This window comes from Lactuca virosa, chromosome 9 (genome assembly GCF_052849685.1).
Source record: "Lactuca virosa cultivar CGN04683 chromosome 9, Lactuca_virosa_CGN04683_v6, whole genome shotgun sequence".
NCBI lineage: Eukaryota > Viridiplantae > Streptophyta > Magnoliopsida > Asterales > Asteraceae > Lactuca > Lactuca virosa.
In genome coordinates, this window is record NC_136434.1 from 42,878,348 (window position 1) to 42,903,163 (window position 24,816).

A 24,816-nucleotide genomic window follows, 5' to 3' on the forward strand; every position below is an offset into this window, starting at 1 on the left:
ATGTCTTCAAACTCGAACAATAACATTCAACTTTACAAATTAAACCATTTTGTGCAAAAAAAAAAGACATAAAAAGTCTTCCCAAAACTGTGTTTGATTGTTAAAAATAAAAGCATAAATAATATAAACACACACACACACACACACACACATATATATATATATATATATATATATATATATATATATATATATATATATATATATATATATATCGGGTACCCATCAGGGCCGGTTTCGGGTACGGGTATGGGTACCCGACAGGTAGAACCATCCCCATCTCCATCCCCGCTTTTTGCATTCGAGTAATACCCATCCCCGTCCCCGTCCCCGGTCAACTCGGGGATTTACCCGGTCAACTCGGGTTAGGGTTTCGGGTACCCATCGGGTACGGGTTTTTTTTGCAATCTCTACTCATAAGAACAAGATAATTCATATCAAACAATTTTCATGTAATTAGCCTAACCATTAAACTAATACAAAACATGAATCTATTGACAATTATCTTTTGAATTGGATTAGAATGAACATTACCACATCAAAAACAGGTTTAAAGGTTCAAAAACAGCTTAGGGTAATGATTCTAGTCCAATTCCAGTCTTAAAAGTCGAAAATATGATGTCAGGGGCTTCTACTCGTTGAGTGTATGAACCTACTCGACAAGTAGGATGAATTTCTTAATGGACTCGGCGAGTCTAGTGCCCAGAAAGCCTGAATTTTCGATTTTTAAGCTATTTCAGCAAGTATAACTTGAAAGCAAGCCTTGGCTCTGATACCACAGAAGGGTTATGGTATACTACAACATCCTATGGTGCACATACAACCCTAAATACCTTGGATCTATGTTTTCACTAATTATACATGAAAATGGTTTCTAAGGCATTAAAACTATAACTAGCATGCAATTTCATATTACCAAATAAGATACTAGTTAGAGTAACATACCTTTTGTGTTGTAGCTTGATTCCACAGAGTTTAAGAGCCGAGTGCCTCAAGTGTGACACCTCAAATGGTTCACACAACACCAACAACAACTTAGAATAACTTGAGAGAAAAGTCCTTATGCTCAAATCGGCTAGCCCTCTCATATGAAAACCCTTAGGTCTGGATTCTTGAGCCATGGGGTCCTTATATATTGTGGCTATTAGGGTTACACTATGTAACTCATGTCTTTCCATATTCTTCATGCTCCATGGGTTAAAACCTCCATGGAATATCCATGGGTTACCCCATGGGTTTAGCCCAATATGAAGAACCATGGATCATAAGCCCACATATATAAGAATGAATGATTTACACAAACAATCCCCATATATTTAATTAGTGTCTTTTGATCACATAATTAATTCCAAATTAATTCTTGATCAATACTAATTAAATAATATGATTTCATATTAATATATTAGAACTTATAATATATTAATAAATCATAAATATCATTTTCTCACAAAAGTCTATCCAAATTGTCCCGATGCCATGCAACCCAAATGGACCATGCCATGTCGGGTCGAATACATACCAATAATAGTTATGGGCTTAGACATCTAATCCAACAGTAATCCTGGTAGTTCTTCTGGAAAGATGTCGGGAAAGTCGCGTACTTCTGGGATGTTCTTTATGTCTTTCGTCTCTTGGCTCATATCAACTACATGAGCAAGGAATGCATGACATTCCTTTCGTAAATATTTCTAGGCTTGTATGCTCGAGATGATACGAAGGTTCGTGCCTGGTTTGTCGCCATAGATAACTAGGGTTTCGTTAGACGGTAGATTAAGACGAACGGCCTTCTCATAACACATGATATCAGCACAATGAAGACTCAACCAATCCATGCCGATAATGACGTCAAAACTTTTAATTGAGATCGGCATGAGGTCGATTGGAAATGAATGACTATCTAGAGATAGAGTACAACCTATGTATATACAGCTAGTGCTCTCAGTCTTTCCGTTAGCCATTTCTACAGTGAATGGTTCTTTAAGTGCTCGTGGTTTTTGTTTAAGTAGGTGTGCAAATTTTTGGTTCACGAAACTCCTCTCCGCTCCACTATGAAATAGTATGCATGCATAAAAGTTGTCGAGGAGAAATGTACCAGTGACCACTGTAGGGTCTGCTACCGCTTCCTCGTGGCCTATTTCCAAAACCCTTCGCACTCCGCCAGCGTTCCCTGCCTTTGGGCAGTTCCTCTTGTAGTGAACCACATCACCACACCCATAGCAGGCCTGGCCTGCTCCAGCACCGGGGACCTGGGTGATTGGCCTAGCCAGAGATTTGCAGAAACGGGCAGTGTGCCCCTTCCTGTTGTTGTTAGAGCACTGCATTTCCCGACAGGGTCCGTTGTGGTTGAAGCCGCACTTGTTGCACTTGGGCAAGCTTCCAGCATACTGTTTCATCGGAGCAGTGGCAGCAGGTGCTATCGCGGCATGAACAGCCACGACTTGCTGTTTCTGGGCAGAGTTCTGCGCCGCATTGTTCTTTTTCTTGTTGTCCCAAAACTTCTGCTTGTTGTCAGCGGCTTTGGATGGTTCTGGGATGGCAAGGGTTGTTGTTGTCGGTGTGCGGACTCCGTGATCGATGAGCCGCTGTGCCAATCGCTTGGCACTGTCGAAGGTAGTGGGGTTTAAAGCTAAGACATTCCCCTGAAATGGAGGCACCAGCCCCCAAATATACCTCTCGACTTTCTTTCCCTCAGTAGGGACCATTCCTGGACATAGATCCACCAGATCATTGAACCTGGCGGTGTAGGCAACTATGTCGGAGCCCTTCATGGTTAGGCTCCAGAGTTTTTGCTCAAGTTTCTAATTAAAGTAGCAGGTCAATTTTGGTTTTCATTTGTGTAAAGGGACCTGTGATTTTGATTTTTTCAGAATTAGATCGAGACTTTGGTCTTATGTGCAGCCCTTATCCAAACTTATCTCAAACGCCTTGATTATAAATTTGTTTTCATTATGTAGATTAAGTTTTTTTTTTTTCTGTTAATCATTTTAGGAGTAAGTGGTGTTTTTGAATTATATAAGAAACTTACATAACACTTGCGGCAATCCAAAGACAAATTAAGTAAATCTATTCAACAAAAATTGACTAATTTCAAGACACTTGCCACAAGATATTATCATTTTGTATGGTAATTATAAAAAGAGTAAATTACATGAATGATCCCTATGGTTTGGTGTAATTTGCATGTTTGGTCTCTAATTTATTTTTTTTAACTTGGAAGGTCTCTACTATTTGTTTTTGTTACGCATTTGGTCTCTACTGTTTGTTTTTGTTACGCGTTTGGTCACTGTCTTACGTAAAAAAACTATTTTTTAAATAGGGAAAAATGATGGGGAAGTTAAGGTAAGGTGAGAAGGTGGGGTTGAGGGTGTGTTTATTTAAATAAGTTAAAAAATCAAGGGCAAAATAGTCTTTTTAGGTAAGACAGGGACAAAACGCATAACAAAAACAAAAAGTAGGTACCTTTCGAGTTAAAAAAATAAATTAGGGACCAAACACGCAAGTTACCCTAAGCCATAGTGACCATTCGTGTAATTTACTCTTATAAAAAAATTGTAAAATTTTACTTGTCACATGTAAACTTCAGCCATAAATACATGCATTAGCCCTATAAAAAAACAAATACATAAATAAATAAATTCTAAGTTTGAAATCTAACTACTTGAAATTGTTGCTCGTATGCATTATTTTGTTTTAAAATCACAATTTAACATTAATATCTTTCAAAAAGTTGTCATTTTTAAGATTCTAAAATTAAATATAGATAATAAGTTATAAAAGGCAATTATAAAACTTACTACTTTGGTAATTATAGAAGTATTTAATCGGAAGTTTCAAGTGTTTGAAAAGTAAATTCGTTTCAACTCTTTACGTATATCATATAAATTTCATTTTAGTTGATGTTGTGGTATTATGTATTGAAGGTAAGGATGAGCATTTGGACGGTAAATACATTTCATTTGTCCATTGTTATATAATTCTATTATTTTTGTTTGAACGACTAAAATATTTCATATTTGTGTCGTTTTGAACCATTTCTTTTTTACCAATTATCTGATGTATCATATTGCAAATAACACTAAAGTTTGATTCTATTGACTTAGATATGTATTATCTTTGGAACGTAATATTTTTGTAAAAAAACAACCGTCGAAATAAATTATTCATCGGCGTTTATATATATATATATATATATATATATATATATATATATATATATATATATATATATATATATATATATATATATATATATATATATATATATATATATATATATATATAAACCAAAAAGCAATCTGTGAAGAAGTCTTCATGGACAAAAAAGAAAGGCAAAAATACACGTCGCCATTACTTAGTGTTGCATACCAAGTCAAATTATATACAAACAAAATTTCAAGATTTTATTACAACTTACGGTTCAAACTAACTTTGATTGGAATAACTTAAAAAATAAACATTTGTAATAATGTTTATGTCGAAATCTATCATTTTTCATTATTATGATGTTCTATTGTAATAATAAAAAGTTATATATATAAATACATATGATCCTATACAATAGAACCTCTATAATTTAATACTCGATAAATTAATAATCTTGATAAAAATAATACTTTGTCCCGTTCCAACTTGGGATCAGTACAAAAATGGATCTCAATCGATAAAATAATAAAATAATAATTTTTTTGAAATCTCAATGTAAATATATTGGTCCCAGCAAAACTATAAATTAATAATTCTAAAATATTCCAAAATTCTAGATCTATGTACATTGATATTTTAACACCTTTTAGTTTAGAAGCCAAAGTTGATGTGATTTTAAAATTTGTCATTAGACATTTTACAGTGATCAATCTAGATCGGTGTACATTGAATTTGACAAGTTCATTAATGTGTGAATGTACATGAGAATTTAGAAGATCATTGTTTCTGTTTTATTCAAATTGGTAAACTGAACGAACATGAAAATTTTGAAGGACGATGCATTAATGTGAGAGTTGCTTATGAATATAAGCCAACTCTTTAAATTAATAATTTATTAATTTATCGATATAATAATATCTTGCTAAAATAATAAAATATCTCAGTCCCAACATTATTAATTTATAGAGGTTTTACTATATATATATATATATATATATATATATATATATATATATATATATACAATTCAGAAAATAGAAAAAAGTTGAGAATGAGAGAATAATTCTCAGCCAATCATTTATTTTTGCCGTAAAATATTCCGGCATACCAGGCCGACGGAGGTTGAGTAATATTCATATATGAATATAAATATATGTGTATTCATATATGAATACACCACCTCCCTCCGCCACCAACCACCACCACCGCTGTCACCCACCATCACCACCTCCACAACCAACTGCCACCTCCGCCACCACCATTCGTCGTCATATTCGTATATAGATAATCACTTCCGTTATACTTATTCATATATAAATATACATATTCATATATGAATATGATCTCTTCAGTCGGCCCGGTACGCTGGAGCACTTAAGCGGCATATTTGAAATGAGTATATATATATATATATATATATATATATATATATATATATATATATATATATATATATATATATATATATATGAAAGGCAACTTTATTAAAACGGAGGCAAACCCCAAAAAAAAGTTAGGGCACCCAAAGCAACAAATGTTACATAGATTTAAACGCTAATCTAGGAGAATTAAGCCATAAACACCTATAAATCTCCATTTTATTTGATCTACTGTCAATTCATAAGAACTATAACATCCCAAAAATCATGACCAACAATTTCATTTTAAACTATTAAATAAAACCATAGTATATTATCACAGTTTCCAAATCAAAACATCAGAGTAAACATCCCAGGCTAAACATCATGGTGTGTGCAATGCGGTCATCCCGAGCTCTTCCTTTGCTACCGGAAGTACCTGAAACCAAAACTGAAAACCGTAAACACGAAGCTTAGTGAGTCTCCCCAAACTACCACATACCATACACATAACACATATATCGGGCCCCCGCCCCTTCCTCGGGCCCCGCCCGACATCAGGCCCCGCCTGGCATCGAACCTCGCTCGGTATATAGATCTGTTTCTCCCAGGCCCCGCCTGTCTCTGGGCCTCGCCCGCTATACATACAATTATATCATATAATCATACTAGCACATAATAAATCATACACAGTAATATATGCTCCAGTCCTAAGGCCTAGCCTATCTTGGGCCCCGCCCCTACTCTGCTAATGATGAGATATGGAACCCTGTCCACACTCAGCTAGTGATGAGATACGGGCCCCCGCCCACACTCACCTCCCTACCAGGAACATGCGAGTATCACAAAGACAACAAGTATAACTAAACATACACATAGTCATCGGGTACCACCCGACATCGAACCGTAGTCCGGAATCATACATATAAACATTCATCGAGCCCCGCCCGGCATCGGACCGTGATCCAGAAACATAGACTATAGACATATGCAAGAATCACTAAGACATCAAGCATACCAACATTCCTCGGGCACCGTCGGGCATCGGATCGTAATCTGGTAACACATAACATAAATAAGGGCCGACATTGGTGCCTTCGACCTGTCCCTACAGGAGGAAACTCACCTCAAATGTCGGATGGTAGCTTAATGTCTATGCCCCGCAATTGGCTCTACTCAATCCTTGAACCAAACAACCCTCTAGGTGCCATTTCATACTCACAACCCCTTAGGGTCAACCATGGTCAAAGTCAAGTCTAGGTCAAGGTCAAAGTCAACGCTCCGAGTTGACTCAACTCGCCAAGTTCCTATGAATCACAGAATCATGATTTCACGATCCAACTCATCGAGTCCATCCTTGAACTCACTGAGTTCTTCCTTTCAACGGAATTGGGACACTTCACTTCAACTCGTCGAGTCCATCCTTGAACTCGTCGAGTTCCTCAGTCTGTTAGCCCCTTCTTACCTCATTAGGCCATTATCCTTCAGATCTGAACCCTAAACTTCAAATCTCAACTGAAAATTCCTCTAGAAGGGTAAAGTTTCCAACTTTACCCATTAATACCTTTTCCTAAATGAATTAAGTCCAAATCCTAACCCAAAAGGCCAAATTCATAATCCCAACATCACCAAAACTACAAGATAGACTATGGGATCATAGATCTGGGACATAAGAGCCAAAGTATCACGTAAAGTTCTTAGCTTTCTCTACATTCATGGCCATTAGAAGCTCCAAAGACCAAAATGGCGGCTTAGAAGTTGCATGGGACTTCCATGGCCATAAAGCTGGCACCTTTATGCCATGAACGTCCTTCAAGACTCTAGATCTGAAGTGCTTTCCATTTGGGACGTCCAACTCTCAAGAACCATATCATTTGGACCAAAAACAAGCAAAAAATGCTAAGAAAGAGATCTAATCAACTATTAGTCACGTTTGAGACTTGATTACCAGAAAGTGATGAAAATGGAGTGAGATTTCTGGATCTAACAACTCTTCCTTGTTCCTTCAAACTTTTCTTCCTTCCAAGACTTCAAACACCCACAAGAATACTCCAAAATGGCTCACATTCACTCACAATAGCATTAGGGTTTCGAGATCTAGGGTTAGGACAGTGGAGGCTGGAAATGAAGCCAAACCCTAAAGCATAAGGTGTTTAAATAGGGTGCAAAATCTCGGATCTAGGGTTTACCAAATCCTGTCCAACTCGTCGAGTTGATCCTCCCCAACTCGTCGAGTTGGTCTTCCAAAACGCGCGTCCCAACTTTCCAACATGTCGAGTTTATTCCTTAAACTCGATGAGTTGGTCTTTAGAAATAAGGTTTTATTTCCATATTTAACCTTTTAAATTTACGGGTGTTACAAGAACGCCTCCTTTTGAGCTTTTAAAAAATGTCCTCAACACTCCGGTTTAAATTTTGGATATTGGTTCATTTCTTTGTTGCCATATATAACTCAATGTAGCTATGCCCGCCACGACCAAAACCTTTTTTTCCAACGGACTTTGTGCTTGGGCTTCTAAACCGTCTAACATGTCTTCCATGCTATTGGGCTCACAATCCACCAGGCCCCACTACCGGTGAAATTTGGCCCAAACCTCTTTTAATTTACCACATTCCCAGAACGCATGTTTCACGGTTTCTTCCTTTTCTTTGCAAACTCCACATATCAACGAATCTAGACTAATACCCATTCGACCTAAAACATCTTTAACTGCTACTCTGTTTTTTAAGAGTCTCCAAACAAAAATCTCCACCTTCGGGATCCATTTGAACCATCTGTTCTTGCTCGTCCCCGTTTGATTTTTCTTTTCCAGTTCCTTTCTCATCCAAGCACTGTAAACTGCCCCTTAGGGCCACCATGACATCTACAACAATCATATGTCTCCGATAGAGTAACAAAGGATAACTTCTCCATTAATTTATCGAGCTCCTTCTTACTTCTACCATCTCTAATTATCCCCTGCCAGTTCCACGAGCCTCCATTAATCCCTATTCGATCCTCAACAGTTGCTCTCTGATTATTATCGATATGAAACAATTTCTGAAATTCCTCCTTTAGCGGTCTCTCTCCTATCCACCAATCATACCAAAAAAATGTACTCCTCTCATTACCTATCTGTTTTTTAATCAATGTCTTGGGGTCTAACTCCCAAGATTGAAGGAGATTCCATTGTTTCACAATTTGCCTCCAGGTAAAACTAGACTTAACTGTCCTTGATTCTTCCATACACGTATATTTACCATGTATAATATCAATTATTTGAATCCATAAGGCTCCTTGTTCAGTTTTATACCTCCAACACCATTTAGCTAATAGAGCTTTATTCATATCCTCCAAAGAGCCAATACCTAGACCTCCTTTCTCTTTTCCCATTAAAGCTTTTCGCCATTTTACCGATGGGATTTTGGCCATACTTTGGTTCCCCCCCCCCCCAAAAAAAAAAACAAAAAAAACTCTCTGCGAAGGTTTTCCAGCTTTTTAGTTACTCCCTTAGGATCCTTGAAAAAGGAGAATAGAAATGTACCAAGGTTGCCCAAAACATTGCAAAAACTTGTGTGTCTTCCTCCGATTGATAGGGTTTTTATATTCCATCTACTCAAATTCTTTCTGAATTTATCAACGAGAATATTCCAAGGTCTCTTTGATCTCATGTTGACTCTGATTGGCAAGCATAAAAAAGTGGAAGGCATCTGGTCCACTTTGCATCCGATAACGTGTGTCATCGTCTCCACCTGAGTTCGATCTCTCATAACTTCAAACAAAGAGCTTTTATCAAGATTCACTTTGAGGCACGCCGTCTTTTGGAAACAGAAAAGAATTCTAATCAAGTTCAGTATGTTCTCCACAGACCATTCCCCGAAAAAAATAGAGTCATCTACAAAAAAATAAGTGAGTTATTAAAACAGTATCTTCCCCCACCGTCATTCCTTTATATGTCCCGTTATCACTCGCTTTTCTAATAGCATAGTTTAGCCCTTCCATAACAAGAGTAAATAAAAAGGGGGAGATAGGATCTCCGTGTATTAAGCCACACTGCAATTCAAACTCCGTAGTCGGGCAACCATTCACCAAAACAGAGGATGTTCCCAATTTTAGACATTCACATATCCAGGACCTCCACTTAATTCCAAAACCTTTCCCTTTGACTTTGCCATCACTGTAAATGGTATGGGTGATGACATGTCTGCAGTGGCTTCCGAAGTGGACTGTTACATGCTAGAGCGGTACAGTCATGGATTTCACCTTTCTCTTATACTTGGTTTCCAAGTTCCGTCTTCATCTTCTTCTGTTCTTGATTCCCCGCCCGGTAAGGTTGGATTTTATCTTCGACATCTTATGTGTGGGTTATTGTTACCCCCGTCTCGCTTCTTCTTAGAGGTTCTTTGTTATTACAAAGTTCATCTTGTCCAGCTATTTCCGAATGCAGTGTCAAAGATTGTTACTTTCGAAGTTTTTTTTTGCGTTGCTCATGAAATACCCCTTGATGTTTCCTTGTTTTGTTATTTTTATCGTTTGAAGAAGTGTGGTGACTGGTTTTCTTTCAGTAGTCGTCACTTTCCTCTGTCTCCAGATTTAGCTCGTCCAAATGGGAACTGGAAAAGTAGGTTCTGCTGGGTCAACATATATAGATTGTGTTTGCCATTTGTCCCATGGTATGTTTCACTTGGTTATGACTTGGTGACTTTGTCTTCCGGTCTTCTTGGATTTGTTCCTTTATTTTCGCATTTCTGTGTAAAGAGGGCATTTCTATAGGAAGTTGTACTTGCCCTATATCATATGAGTCCATTCTAAAAAGCCCACTATAAACTACCAGTGTTATCTGTATGTCATGCAGGTTTGTCTAACCCTTACTGTATTTAGCAAAAGTTCCTTTGTCTTTTCTTTCCCTAGTTTTAGGTAATCTCCTGATATAAATGCTACCTCTAGGTGTTTTCTTTGTGCTCATTTATTATTACAGATGGGAGTAAATGCTCCTTCCAGCTGACTTCTTATTTGGCCGGTGATATCCCACCTGAGTCCATTGTGGTGGATGAGATGGTTCCTGACCAAAATATGGACCAGATGCCTGTGACACCCGAATTTCCCCCTGCGCTCCCAGGTTTTGGGTCGAATGCTTTCTATATCGAGCAGTTGTTGGACACATCTTGCCCTGTTATTGGTTCTGTACAGGTCGGTTCTTTTAGGTCCATAGAAGTTGTGCCCCCTTTAGGTGTCTCTTCGAGCTGAAAACATAGGCGGGTCCTTTCGCCTGATCAATTTGATCCGTTTCTCCAAGAGATTTCCCATGTAGGCCCTCGATGCGTCTCCGTTGTCCTTTGGTTATGTTCCCCCCAAGTCGGTTGGTATGTAAATGGATTGGCGTGTGTTATGTATTTACATCAATAATGTGCGTTGTTCGTGATTACTTTGTTCCATTAATGTCGTTTTCCTAACGTCGTAGGTAGGTGTCCTTCTTGTGTGTTTCTTGAGGGAGAGCTAAACGAAGCATGCCGGTTTATAGCTCGTGCTGAAAAAATTATCTCCGCCGTATTCGGCTGAGATCTCAAATTTTTTGATGGGTTGTTAACCTTGCGAGGCCGGTTTTTGGTCGTGGAGGTGAATGTACGTGTTGCCGAAGGCATGAAGCTTGCAAGAGAGGAAATGCTGGTGAAAGCTGGAGAGATGTATGCTGACTTATATATACGTTATCGGGATGTTGTGACCAAGGTAACTTCTCTGGAAAATCAAGGGATCCTCATTCAGGCAAAGTATGAAGCTTGTCTCTAGGAGAACAATGTGTTGTGTTCTTAGATTCTTAACAAGTCTTGATAGTGTGGGTTATGTGAGTCAGTTATGTTCTTGTTTTTGTAGACAAGCGTGAACTTGGTGTTGCGCTTGTATGCCTAACCGACTCTGATTCTATGGCTAGTTTGTTTTGGTACATTGATTGTTGTTGTTGGTGACTAGTTTGTTGTTGGAATCGTTGGTTTGCTAATGTATTTAAGTAATTGGAAATTAATTTATGCGTCTGGTAACACATTGTTTTCGTCTAACGGATGTTAAGTAGATATCTGGGTTGATACTTGGTGTGAACTAATATGTTTTTTTGGGTATTTTGATGTGTAATGGATGTATTGGTGTAGTCAGCGGACCAAGCTATAAGACTTGAAGAATAAGTGTATTCTTGGGCTTAGCAGGTAGCCTTTTTGTCGAGTAGTGATACTCGATGTATTCATAGTAGTAAGTGGACCAAGCTACATGTTTTGAAGAATAAGTATATTCTTTGGCTAAGTGAGTAGCCTCTTTGTCGAGTAGTGATACTCGATGTATACATAAGTGTAGTCGGCGGACCGAGCTACATGTTTTGAATAATAAGTGTATTCTTGGGCTAAGCGGGTACCCTTTTTGTTGAGTAGTGATACTCGGTGTATACATTAATTGTAGTCAGCGGACCGAGCTACATGTTTTGAAGAATAAGTGTATTCTTGGGCTAAGCGGGTAGCCTTTTTGTCGAGTAGTGATACTCGATGTATACATAATTGTAGTCGGCGTACCTAGCTACATGTTTTGAAGAATAAGTGTATTCTTGGGCTAAGAGGGTAGCCTTTTTGTTGAGTAGTGATGCTCGATGTATACATAAGTGTAGTCGGCGGACTGAGCTACATGTTTTGAAGAATAAGTGTATTCTTGGGCTAAGCGGGTAGCCTTTTTGTCGAGTATTGATATTAGATGTATACATAATTGTAGTCGGCCGACCGAGCTACATGTTTTGAAGAATAAGTGTATTCTTGGGCTAAGCGGGTAGACTTTTGTCGAGTAGTGATACTCGATGTATACATAAGTGTAGTCGGCGGACCGAGCTACATGTTTTGAAGAATAAGTGTATTCTTGGGCTAAGCAGGTAGCCAAGTTTTTTTTTCTATTTATCATAAAGCGACCGGTCTTGCCATAATTTCTGACATCATCTACATGAGACAGACAGGGTCTAATGATAATATTTTCTGCTTCTGCCGTCCTCGTGCCAATTGCTGTAACAACCCTTACGTGGTCAAACATAATACTTCCTAAGGTTTTTGACATGTCATGTTCATGGTATTATCTCTCCCTCCATTATATGTAGGATGTGTGATCCATCTCTGTTTGCTTCGTTTATTATGTATGGGCCTTACAATGTCGGACATAGTTTTCCCTGTGGCTCTTGCTTACTGGCTTCATTGTTCCGTAATACCTTATCGCCTACTTTGAAACCGTGACCTTTTACCCGTTGGTTGTAATAACTCTCCATTTTCTTTTTGTAATGTTCCTGTTGTATTGCTGCTACCTCCCTTCGCTCCATGGAAACATCCACGTTTGTTCTTATGTTGTCATCATTACTATCCATATTTATATTTGTCGTTCGATTTGTGAGGATAATCAATTCTAATGGCAGCACTGCTTCTGAGCCGTAGACTAAGCTATTTGGAGTTTATTAACCTATCGTCCTTTGGCCTCGTTTAGTCTTGTTTCTAGGCCATGTATGATTGTTCAATTGGTGACTTCAGTTTGCACATTTTCTTCTAGATGTGCTACTGAAGTGAACCTTTGATATATTTGGAGCTCTTCAGACCATTCCCGGAAAGGGTTATTCGCAAATTGTGCACCATTATCTGAAATTAATGTGTCCGATACTCCAAATTGGCAAATGATTTGCTTCCAAAATAATTTGATCATGTTATGGCCTGTTATTATGGCCAATGGTTCTGCCTCAACCCATTTGGTGAAGTAGTCTATTGTCACCACTAAGAATTTGACCTTCCCGGTTGCTTCTGGGAACATTCCGACAATATCTATTCCCCAATGAATGAAAGGCCAGGGGCTACTAATACTAAACATTGGGGTTCCCGACTTTCTTGGGATTGGTGCATGTTTCTGGCATTTTCACAACTGTAGATCACTCCTTCTGTATCTTGATACATAGTCGGCCAATAGTACCATATTCGCGATATTTTGCGTACTATTGTCCTTTCTCCCTCATACGCTCCTGCCATTCCCTCGTGCATCTCTCGTATGAGGTATTCTGCTTCCTTGCCATTTACACATCGTAAGCGAGGTGTCAAATACTCTTTTTTGTACAATATGTCATTATCCATTACAAAGGATGGTGCCTTAACCCTTAGCCTCTTAGCTTCCTTGTCATCCGGAGGCAACTTGCCATCCGTTAGGTAGTCCATTATTAGTTTCCTCTTTTCGCTTGTTTTTGCTATTACTAACATTATCGGTTTCTCCTCTATTGCTTTTACTTGTACTATTTCTACCATTACTTTCTTGGTTAGATGGGGAAAAGTGGATGATGCAAGCTTACTTAACGCATCTGCACGTTTGTTTTTTTTATCTTGGCACATGTTCTAACTAAAGCTTTTAAAGGGCTTTCTTAATGTTTTCACTTTGTCTGCGAATTGTGCTAAATTCCTTCCTCGAATTTCATATAAGCCATTTGTCTAGTTCGCGACGACCATCGAATCTATAGAGGCATGTATGTGCTCACACCCCATCGTAATAGCCAAGTGTAACCTTGCAATGAGTGCTTCATATTTTGATTCGTTGTTTGATACTTGAAAGTCGAATCTTAACACGTAGGTCATCTATTCCCCGGTTGGGCTTGTTAATATCAAGTCGGTTCCCGCGCCTTCTGTACAATAGGATCCATTGGAAAATAATATCCATTGATTTTTCTATGTTGCGTTCATGTATTTAGTGTTGTTATCTGATTTGAGTACCGATGATTTCCCTCTGGCCTGCTATTTCGGTGATAAAATCTACCAGGACTTGTGCTTTTATGTTGGTTCATGGTTTGAAAATGATTCCTTGCTCTCCTAGTTCCATTGCCCATTTAGCTAGTCTTCCTGACTTCTCCGGTTTCAATACCACTTGACATAATAGGATATTTGTGAGTACTTAAATGGTATGTGCCAAGAAATGTCTTCTTAATCTTCTTGCTGCATTGACTAGACATAATAATAGTTTCTCCATATGTGAATATCCTTTCTCTGCTCCTTGTAGTGTACGACTTACAAAAAATATGAGTACTTGTTTGCCTTCTCTGTTTGCCACTAATACTGAACTGGTTGCTATTCTGGATGCCGCTAAATACATGGTTAAAACCTCACCTGGGATTGGCGATGTCAAAGTAGGTACCTCGGCTAACGCCATATTGACTTTACAAAATGCGCTCTCAGCTTCTTCCGTCCACCGGAAAGTCTTTTTATCCAATACTCTTTTCAGCGTTTTGTAGAAAGGGTATGTTTTCTCAGCAGACTTTGCCAAGAATCGCCTTAATGCTGCTAGTTTTCCATTTAGTGCTTGTACTTCTTTCATTGTCCTTGGGGATCGCATTTCTAGCAGTATTTCTACTTTTTTGGGGTTCGCCTTTATACCATCCTTTGTGAGGACGTGCCCTAGGAATTTTCCTTCCTCTGTCCCAAAGATACACTTTTGAGGGTTCAACTTCATATTCGCGACTATTAGGTTAGAAAAATTATCCGCTATGTCTTGTAGAGAACAACTTTCTTTTTTGCTTTTGATGACCATGTCGTCCACATGGACTTCGATATTCCTCCCGAACTGTGGTTCAAAAACTTTGTCTGCTAACCTCTGGTATGTTGCCTCTGCATTTCTTAATCCAGATGACATTTTTATATAACAAAATTTCCCTCTCTCTGTGTGAAAAGATGTTTTTTCTTCGTCCTCTTTATGCATGTGTATTTGGTGATATCCTTTATAAGCATCCAAAAAACTCATCCATTTGTGCCCGTGCAAGGACTCAATTTTTTCATCGATAGATGGTAGCGGGTAACAGTTTTTGGACAAGCTTTGTTTAAGTCCGTGAAGTCTATGCACATCCTCCATTGTCCATCTCCTTTTTTGACCAAGACCGGGTTTGCTACCCAGGATGGAAAAAGTGATTCCCGTAGTATTCCTGATTTTACTAATTTGTCGACCACATCATTTATTTCTTTATTCCTGTCTTTGGATTGTCCCTTTTTTCTGTCGAGTTGGCTTACTTCCTGCTTTCTCGTTTAGTTTGTCATCGACCAGTTGTCTGGGCACACATGTCATGTATGCTACCTCCCATGCGAATATATCAACATTTTCTTTTAAAAGCATCGTTAATCCCTTTTTAATCACGTGGTAACCCGACTCCTATCCGCACTCCTTGGTCTGCATGTTTGCTATTGATTATGATTTATTCTAACCTGTTATTTACCTGTGTTGTGGTTAACTCCATTGCTCGCACCCAACTTTCCACCATTGTAGTGGATTCCACTGGTGATTTACTATAGATCGTTCTAAATCCGCTTCTCGTTTGAAATCGAACGATGCCATGAATTGTCGATACGATCGCCCCGGACTTTCTCATTGCACTTCTTCCAAATATTAGGATGTATGTCGATGTTGATTATATGATTGTGAAGGCTATCACATGTGTGTTTTAGGCTTGTGTTGCTTGATCCGTTAAAGTTAATGGAATGGACAATATCCCTTTCGGCCAAACAAAGTGTCCTGCAAAGCTTGTTAAATGCCCTGCTGGTTGTTGCATCCTTTTGTTATTTGCTCCAGTAGTTGTGAAAAGCAATGGTCGAACTCTCACTATCACAGTATATTCTATGAATGCCTACGTCACATATTTGCCCATATATAAGTACCAGTCCATATTCATGGAGGTGTGGAATACGACTTGCTTCTTTATCAAACATACTATGTAGTTTGTCAGTATCATTTATCCGCGATGGGTAGCTCATTTGTGTTGCATGACTATCTGGCTATCGGTTATTTCCTTTGTTTGTCAGCGAGGAATACCTACAATACGAATGGCGCTAATGTTGATACGGCAAACTCCAAGAACATGATGAGCTCTTTTACTCAGGAGGGTTTCATCCTATAGGCGTCCGAGAATTCAATCTGCGTAAGAATAACAAACACTAGGTCAGACAACTATACCGAGGGTTGGACCCCGATATAGCTCTCCGATGCCTAAGTTAGATTGCAACCCTTTGGTATTACTTTGTACTATTTGAAACATTTTTTAGGATACAATTCTAATGTTTTCATACGGTATATTCGAATAAATATTTTCCCGAAACAAGTGGCAATGCTTGTAAAGCCGAACTGGTGCGTACCGGTCCGGTAGTAGGTTCCCTCAAACTACCGGCCTCGTACACCATTAGTTGTCTTATGTCATTAGTTGTCTTATGTCATTATTCAGTAGTGAGTATATGAATAATCATTCATTAATAGTCAACCTAGATTTTTCTATAAATAAATACATGAATAATCATACGTCACATTAAAATTTATTGTAAAAATAAACATATACAAAATTCAAAGTAGAATAATAGTATAAACGTAGTGTCTTCGCTATATTTACTATCTTTATTTGAATCATCATCTATCTCTCTCTCGCTCGCTCTCTCTCTCTCTATATATATATATATATATATATATATATATATATATATATATATATATATATATAAGAATGTGTAAAATATAACAAATTATTATACTTAACACCTGAAAATGACTTATATTCGGTTATGAATATTGGTGATTTTAATGTTTATGGATGAAAACATGTTTATATATATATATATATATATATATATATATATATATATATATATATATATTATTTGACATAACACATGAGAATGAATTATATTCTTTCGCTGTGTTTATTTGAATCATTATATATATATATATATATATATATATATATATATATATATATTGTTATGAATTAAGCGTAATTAATGTAACTATAAATCAAACCAAACTAGTAAACTTTGATAAAAACTTTAATTGAGAAGAAAGGATATTTAGAGAGAATATGAAAGTTATATCTCTTATAACTTTTGGTGTGTTTCATTCTTTACAATGGAGGGGTATTTATACTACAAATTTTACTAACATATAATTGTAACTAGTTAGAAATGTTGACAAATTTGCCATGCACCAATTATTATGTCATCCACCAATTATTTACAACACCACCAATTATTTACAACACTCCCCCTTGGATGACATCATTTTAGCATTCAACTTTGACGTACTGCCTCATTAAAAACCTTGCTAAAGAAAACTCAGTGGGAAAAAAAGCTTTAGCGAAGGGAAAAAGAGTGCAGTGTATAGTTGACTCCCCTTTATTTAGACATCCGTCACATTATGTTCTATGCACATGTCGCATTCCGATGCCATGTACATGTTTCCTGAAGATTGCAGTAGGAAATGCCTTCGTAAAAAGGTCTGCTGCATTGTTACTGGATTGAACATATTTGATTTCAACATGATGGTTCTTTATAAGCTCTTGAGTGTACTCAAAAAACTTTGGAGGTATATGTTTTGTCCTGTCGCTCTTGATATATCCCTCTTTCATTTGAGTGACACATGCTGAGTTATCTTCATAAATTAAAGTTGGACATATATCCTTTTCAAGTCCACATGAAGTTAAAACTAGTTGTGTCATCGATCTTAACCATGTACATTCTCTACTAGCTTCATTTAGTGAAATTACTTCAGCATGATTTGAGGATGTGGCAACAAGTGTTTGCTTTTGAGAACGCCAGGAAATTGCAGTACCTCCATTCATGAATACATATCCAGTTTGAGATCTAGCTTTATGAGGATCAGACAAATAACCTGCATCTGCATAACCAATCAAGCCTTGTTTTGAATTGTTAGGGTAAAATAACCCTAAATCACTAGTTCCTCGAAGGTATCGAAAAATATGTTTGATTCCATTCCAATGTCTTTTTGTTGGGGCTGAACTAAATCTTGCTAGCAAGTTTACAGCGAAAGAAATGTCAGGTCTAGTACAATTGGTAAGATACATAAGAGCTCCAATTGCATTTAGATATGGTACTTCTGAACCAAGGACTTCTTCATTTTCTTCGCATGGACGAAATGGATCATTGTCAATATTTAATGATCTAACAACCATTGGAGTGCTTAAAGGATTTGCATTTTCCATATTGAAACGTTTCAAGACTCTTTCTGTGTAATTTGATTGATGCACAAGTATTCCGTTAGGCATATGCTCAATCTGTAAACCAAGACAATATTTGGTTTTTCCAAGATCTTTCATTTCAAATTCTTTCTTTAAAAGTTCAATCACTTCAAGGATTTCTTTATTCGTTCCAATGATGTTTAGATCATCAACATAGACTGCTATGATCACATATCCAGATGTTGTTTTCTTAATAAATACACATGGACAAATAGTGTTATTTTTATAACCTTTACTTGTCAAATAATCGCTTAAATGATTGTACCACATGTGCCCAGATTGTTTTAACCCATACAAAGATCTTTGTAATTTTATAGAATACATTTCTTTGGGTTTTGCACTTAACGCTTCAGGCATTTTAAATCCTTCAGGGATTTTCATATAGATATCACTATCAAGTGATCCATACAAGTAAGCTGTAACAACATCCATAAGACGCATCTCTAAATTTTTAGATACTGCAAAGCTGATTAAATATCTGAAAGTGGTTGCATCCATTACCGGTGAATAAGTTTCTTCATAATCAATTCCAGGTCTTTGAGAGAAACCTTGAGCAACAAGCCTGGCCTTGTATCTTACAATTTCGTTTTTCTCATTTCTTTTTCGTACGAAGATCCATCTATATCCTAATGGTTTCACAACTTCAGGTGTGAGGATAATGTTCCCAAAAACCTTTCTCTTGTTAAGAGAATTTAATTCAACTTGCATAGCTTCCTTCCATTTAGCCCAATCATTTCTTCTTTGACATTCAATGACAGATTGTGGTTCGGGATCATCATTCATAATATCACATGCAACTGAATAAGAAAATATTGCACCTATATTGTCAGTTTCATTTTGGTCACATATTCTATTTGTCTGACCATAATTTAATGCATCATCCTCCTTTCCTGGGGGAATTTGAATAATTCGTGTTTCTCCAGGAACACTTTCATCGTGATCTAGTGCATTTTCTGCTCTTCTTTTTCGTGGGTTCTTATCCTTAGAACCAAATGGCCTTCCACGCTTCAGGCATGTTTTAGACTCTTGAGTGACTTTATCATCAGATTGTCCATGTGGAATGTCAATTCGAGCTGGAACATTGACAGTTGGTATATATGATTTAGTCACCCTTTTTGTGTCAGTAAATGCATCAGGTAATTGATTTGCCATTTCTTGGAAATGCATTATCTTTTGAACTTCCATGTCACATTGCTTTGTGCGAGGGTCAAGATATGATAAAGTAGGCTCATGCCATGACACATCCTTTTCCAGAATCTTCTTTTCTCCACCTAATGATGGGAAATTTGCCTCATCAAATTGAAAATCTGCTAGGCGTGCTGTGAAAACATCACCTGTTAATGGTTCAAGATATCTTATAATAGAGACTGACTCATAACCAACATATATTCCCAACCTTCTTTGAGGACCCATTTTTGTCCGTTGAGGTGGTGCAATAGGGACATATACTGCACACCCAAAAATTCTCAAATGGGATATATTTGGCTCTTGACCGAAAGCAAGTTGTAGTAGAGAATATACATGATATGAACTTGGTCTCATGCGTATCAATGATCTAGCATGTAAGATTGCATGGCCCCAAACAGAAACAGGAAGTTTGGTCCTCATTATCAATGGTCTAGCTATTAGCTGGAGACGTTTAATCAGTGATTCAGCTAAACCATTTTGTGTGTGTACATGAGCAACTGGATGCTCAACAACAATTCCTACAGACATACAATAGTCATTAAATGCTTGTGAAGTAAATTCACCAGCACTATCAAGTCTCACTCTTTTGATAGTATAATCAGGGAAATGTGCCCGTAATTTAATAATTTGGGCAAGAAACTTTGCAAATGCCATATTACAAGTTGATAATAGGTAAACATGAGACCATTTGCTGGATGCATCTATTAAGACCATAAAGTATCTAAATGGTCCAGATGGTGGGTGAATCGGTCCACATATATCACCTTGAATTCTTTCTAGAAATCTAGGTGACTCCCTTTCAACTTTCATTGGAGAATGTTTTATAATTAACTTTCCAAGGGAACAAGATGCACATGGTTTTATGCTATTGGATTGAGGAAACTTTTGGTCCTTCAATGGATGCCCGTGTGTATTCTCAATTATCCTTCGCATCATTGTTAATCCTGGGTGGCCCAACCTATCATGCCATAAACTGAATGTCCCAGGATCACAATGTTTTCCTTCTACTACCATATTTGATTCAATCATATGTATATATGTATAATGCAGACCAGAATCAAGTGTTGGTAGTTTTTCAAGCACATGGTTTTTGTCTATAATATACATATATTTCTTATTTTCAATGGTCATAGTTTTTGTGTCATAACCTTTGAAATATATGTCATTGAAACTTAATAAGTTTCTATTAGACTTTGGAGAAAATAAGGCATTTTCTATACAAAAGCTTGTACCATTTGGTAATATAAAATGGGCTTTCCCGGTTCCCTCTATCAAGTCTGCAGGACCTGATATTGTATGTATGACTGTTTTTGTTGGTACTAATTCTGAAAAATATTTCTTTGATTTCAGAATAGTATGTGTACTACCACTATCTGCTATATAAAGATCTCCAATCTTTTGTGCTCCAGTTGGACTCATATTAAACTTCACATATAAAAGGAATAATAAGTGAATAAACATAATCATAATTATTATTAAAAAGAAAGCTCATTTATTGTAGGAAAGACATTACATGAAAAACAAACGAAGGAAAAACAGTTTTACTAGAACAATAATAGATTTTTTTTAGTTTATGTCTTCCATGTCATTGCAGAAATCAGCAACATTTAGTGGAGTGAATTCAACATTATCAATGAGGTTTGCTTCTTTTCCTTTTCCTTTAATGGACTCTTGATAATGTTGACAAAGATGTGTAGGTGTGCGACAGGTCCTTGACCAATGGCCTGTGCTACCACATCTATAACACGAACCATCAGATTTTTGTGATGTCCCAGTGTCATGCCTTGCCACTTTGGCCTTATCTTGTGTGTGGACATTGTTTCTTTGTGAATATTGGTAATTATTTCTTTTCTGGCCACGACCACGATTATTACCTTGTCCACGACCAGAATTATGGTTCTGATTATGGCTTTGGTTTCGATTAAAATAGCCACGGCCTCGCCCTCGACCACGACCTCGCCCTCGTCCACGTGTATTGTTTCGATGATAATCAATATTTGTAGCATTTGCTTCAGGAAGTTCTACTGATCCCGTTGGACGAGATTCAAGGTTTTTCATTAAGAGTTCATTGTTTTGCTCTGCAACGAGCAGACATGCATTCAGTTCAGAATATATTGTGAACTTTTGCATCCGATATTGCTGCATCGAAGTAATGTTTGTTGCATGAAATGTTGAGTAAGTTTTCTCCAACATATCTTTATCAGTAACCTCTTGTCCACAATACTTGAGTTGTGAACATATTCTGAACAAAGCTGAGTTGTATTCATTTACTTTCTTGAAGTCTTGAAACCTTAGTGTTCTCCATTCATCTCTAGCATTTGGAAGTATAACTTCCTTTTGATGATCAAATCTTTCTTTCAAAAGATTCCAGAGAATACTTGGATCAGTAACATCAAGATATTCAAATCTCAACATTTCATCAATATGCTTACGAAGGAAAACTTGTGTTTTTGCTTTGTCTTGTGCCAAGCAATTATTAAATTCATATATAGTATTTGAGATACCCATGGATTCAAGATGCATTTTTACATCTATCATCCATGACACATAGTTTTTCCCACTAACTTCAAGTGCTGCAAACTCGAGCTTTGCAATGTTGGACATAATGTAACTATAAATTTTAAACAAAATAAAAATAAAAATTAAAATCTATTTATTTCAATAAATATTACACAAAAAAGAAGCGGTAAAGCTAACATTGCATACAAGCCTAAAAGTAGATGAAATTCCATATTATCTTCGATGTTAAGGATTGGGATGAAAAGTAACATGACTATTATAGTCATGATTATCACAAAAGGATGAATCATCTTGAAGCTTGATTTCTTGAAATTGATTTATTTGATAGAAGAGAGAAATATTTGTTGTGGGTAAAATAAACTAGGTAAAGATGTTTATTTATGGTAAAAAAATATAGCCGTTGTTTTTGCTGTTTATAACCGTTACATATATATTCCCGTTGTTTATATATGTATATGTATTTTATAAATCATGTAATAAGACTTATAACTAATACATAACTTTACTAATTAGAAACATAAATAAATATTAGGAAATGTTTAGATCAAATTATGAAGAGTATCTAAAATATAAATAAACATTGACATGTATAAATAAATATAATTTAAATGTTAGTATGCACAAATAAAAGTTAGTAGCATAATATAAATGTTAGTATGCATAAATAAAAGTTAGTTGCATAATGTAAATGTTAGTTTGCATAAATAAAAATTAGTTGCATAATGTAAATGTTAGTATAAAAATTAGAATACATAAAGAAATGTTAGTATAAGAAATAAAAATTGTTAGTAGTCCATAATGTCCATAATGTATAAGTTTCATTAATTCATTAGTATTATTATTTTAATATGATTGAGGTTTTTATAATTAATAGTGTTTTTACTAAGTAATACATACCTTGATTAAGATAGATGTGATTTTCCACTTGTTTAATAACCTTGATTAGAGCTTTCGTGCTGATAACGTGTTATGAATTAAGCGTAATTAATGTAACTATAAATCAAACCAAACTAGTAAACTTTGATAAGAACTTTAATTGAGAAGAAATGATATTTAGAGAGAATATGAAAGTTATATCTCTTATAACTTTTGGTGTGTTTCATTCTTTACAATGGAGGGGTATTTATACTACAAATTTTACTAACATATAATTGTAACTAGTTAGAAATGTTGACAAATTTGTCATGCACCAATTATTATGTCATCCACCAATTATTTACAACACCACCAATTATTTACAATATATATATATATATATATATATATATATATATATATATATATATATATATATATATATATATATATATATATATATATATAATTATTTGACACAACACATGAAAATGACTTATATTCCTTATGAATATTGATGATATTAATGTTCATAGATGAACACATATTCATCTATGAAGATATGTTTATAAACAAACATCGATCATTTAATGTGGTTATATATATATATATATATATATATATATATATATATATATATATATATATATATATATATATATATATATATATATGAGAACCACAAAAGATTAAGAACCGTAAGAACCCCATTTTATAAGTAAATATATACACAATACTTATTAAACATATTAAAATCCGGATTTTTTTTTGTATTTTTCGTACGAAAATGGCAAAATTGTAATTTTTGTTGTATAATATTTTAATTCATACATCGATTCATATTTTAACACAAAAATTATACAAAATACAAAATTCAATACAATCCATTCATAGTTTAGTATACAAAATTCACAATTTAATACAATCATAATATCATTAATTCACTAATTTAGGAAAACCAAACCCAAACTCTACCACCACCACCAACTACCACATATCAACACCATCCATCTATATCAATGTCATAACCATCATTCCTTTCAAACCAAATCTGTATATAAAATCATACATTGTTAGCTTAATACTATATTCACAGTTTAATAAACATATTAATTCACTAATTTAGAGTTTAATGCAACAATTATAAAAACTAATACATTCTTACATATTTAGTTCACAAAAAAATACTAACAAGAAAATTAATACAAATATTTATATTTTAACATAAATTTCATAAAAATCACAATTTAATACAATCAATTCACAGATTAATACAGTCAATACACAAAATTAACAGCTTAATATATTAAATTCACAGTTTAATACACAAAAACTATATATTCACATCCATATTCTGTACTTAGTAGTTATATTTATACCTTCAGATATGTGGGCTGGTTTTTCTTTCAAATTTTAATTTTTATAATATTCACAATTTAAATTTTACATGTTTTTCAAAATTAGAGAAAATAAAATCTATATATAATGCTTCTTTCGTCTTATATTTTAGAAGCAAAAATAAAATCCGTAAAAAAAATTAACAGATTAATATACTCATTTCAGAACTTAATGCATTTAATTCACACTTTTATACACAAATTCACAGTTTAATAAATATATTTACAGGTTAAAAATTACATCTGATGATGTTTGAAGCTTGGAGGTTATATTAGATTATAGTTCACACACTCATCACAATTCACAACTTAAAAAACCTAAATTCACATTAT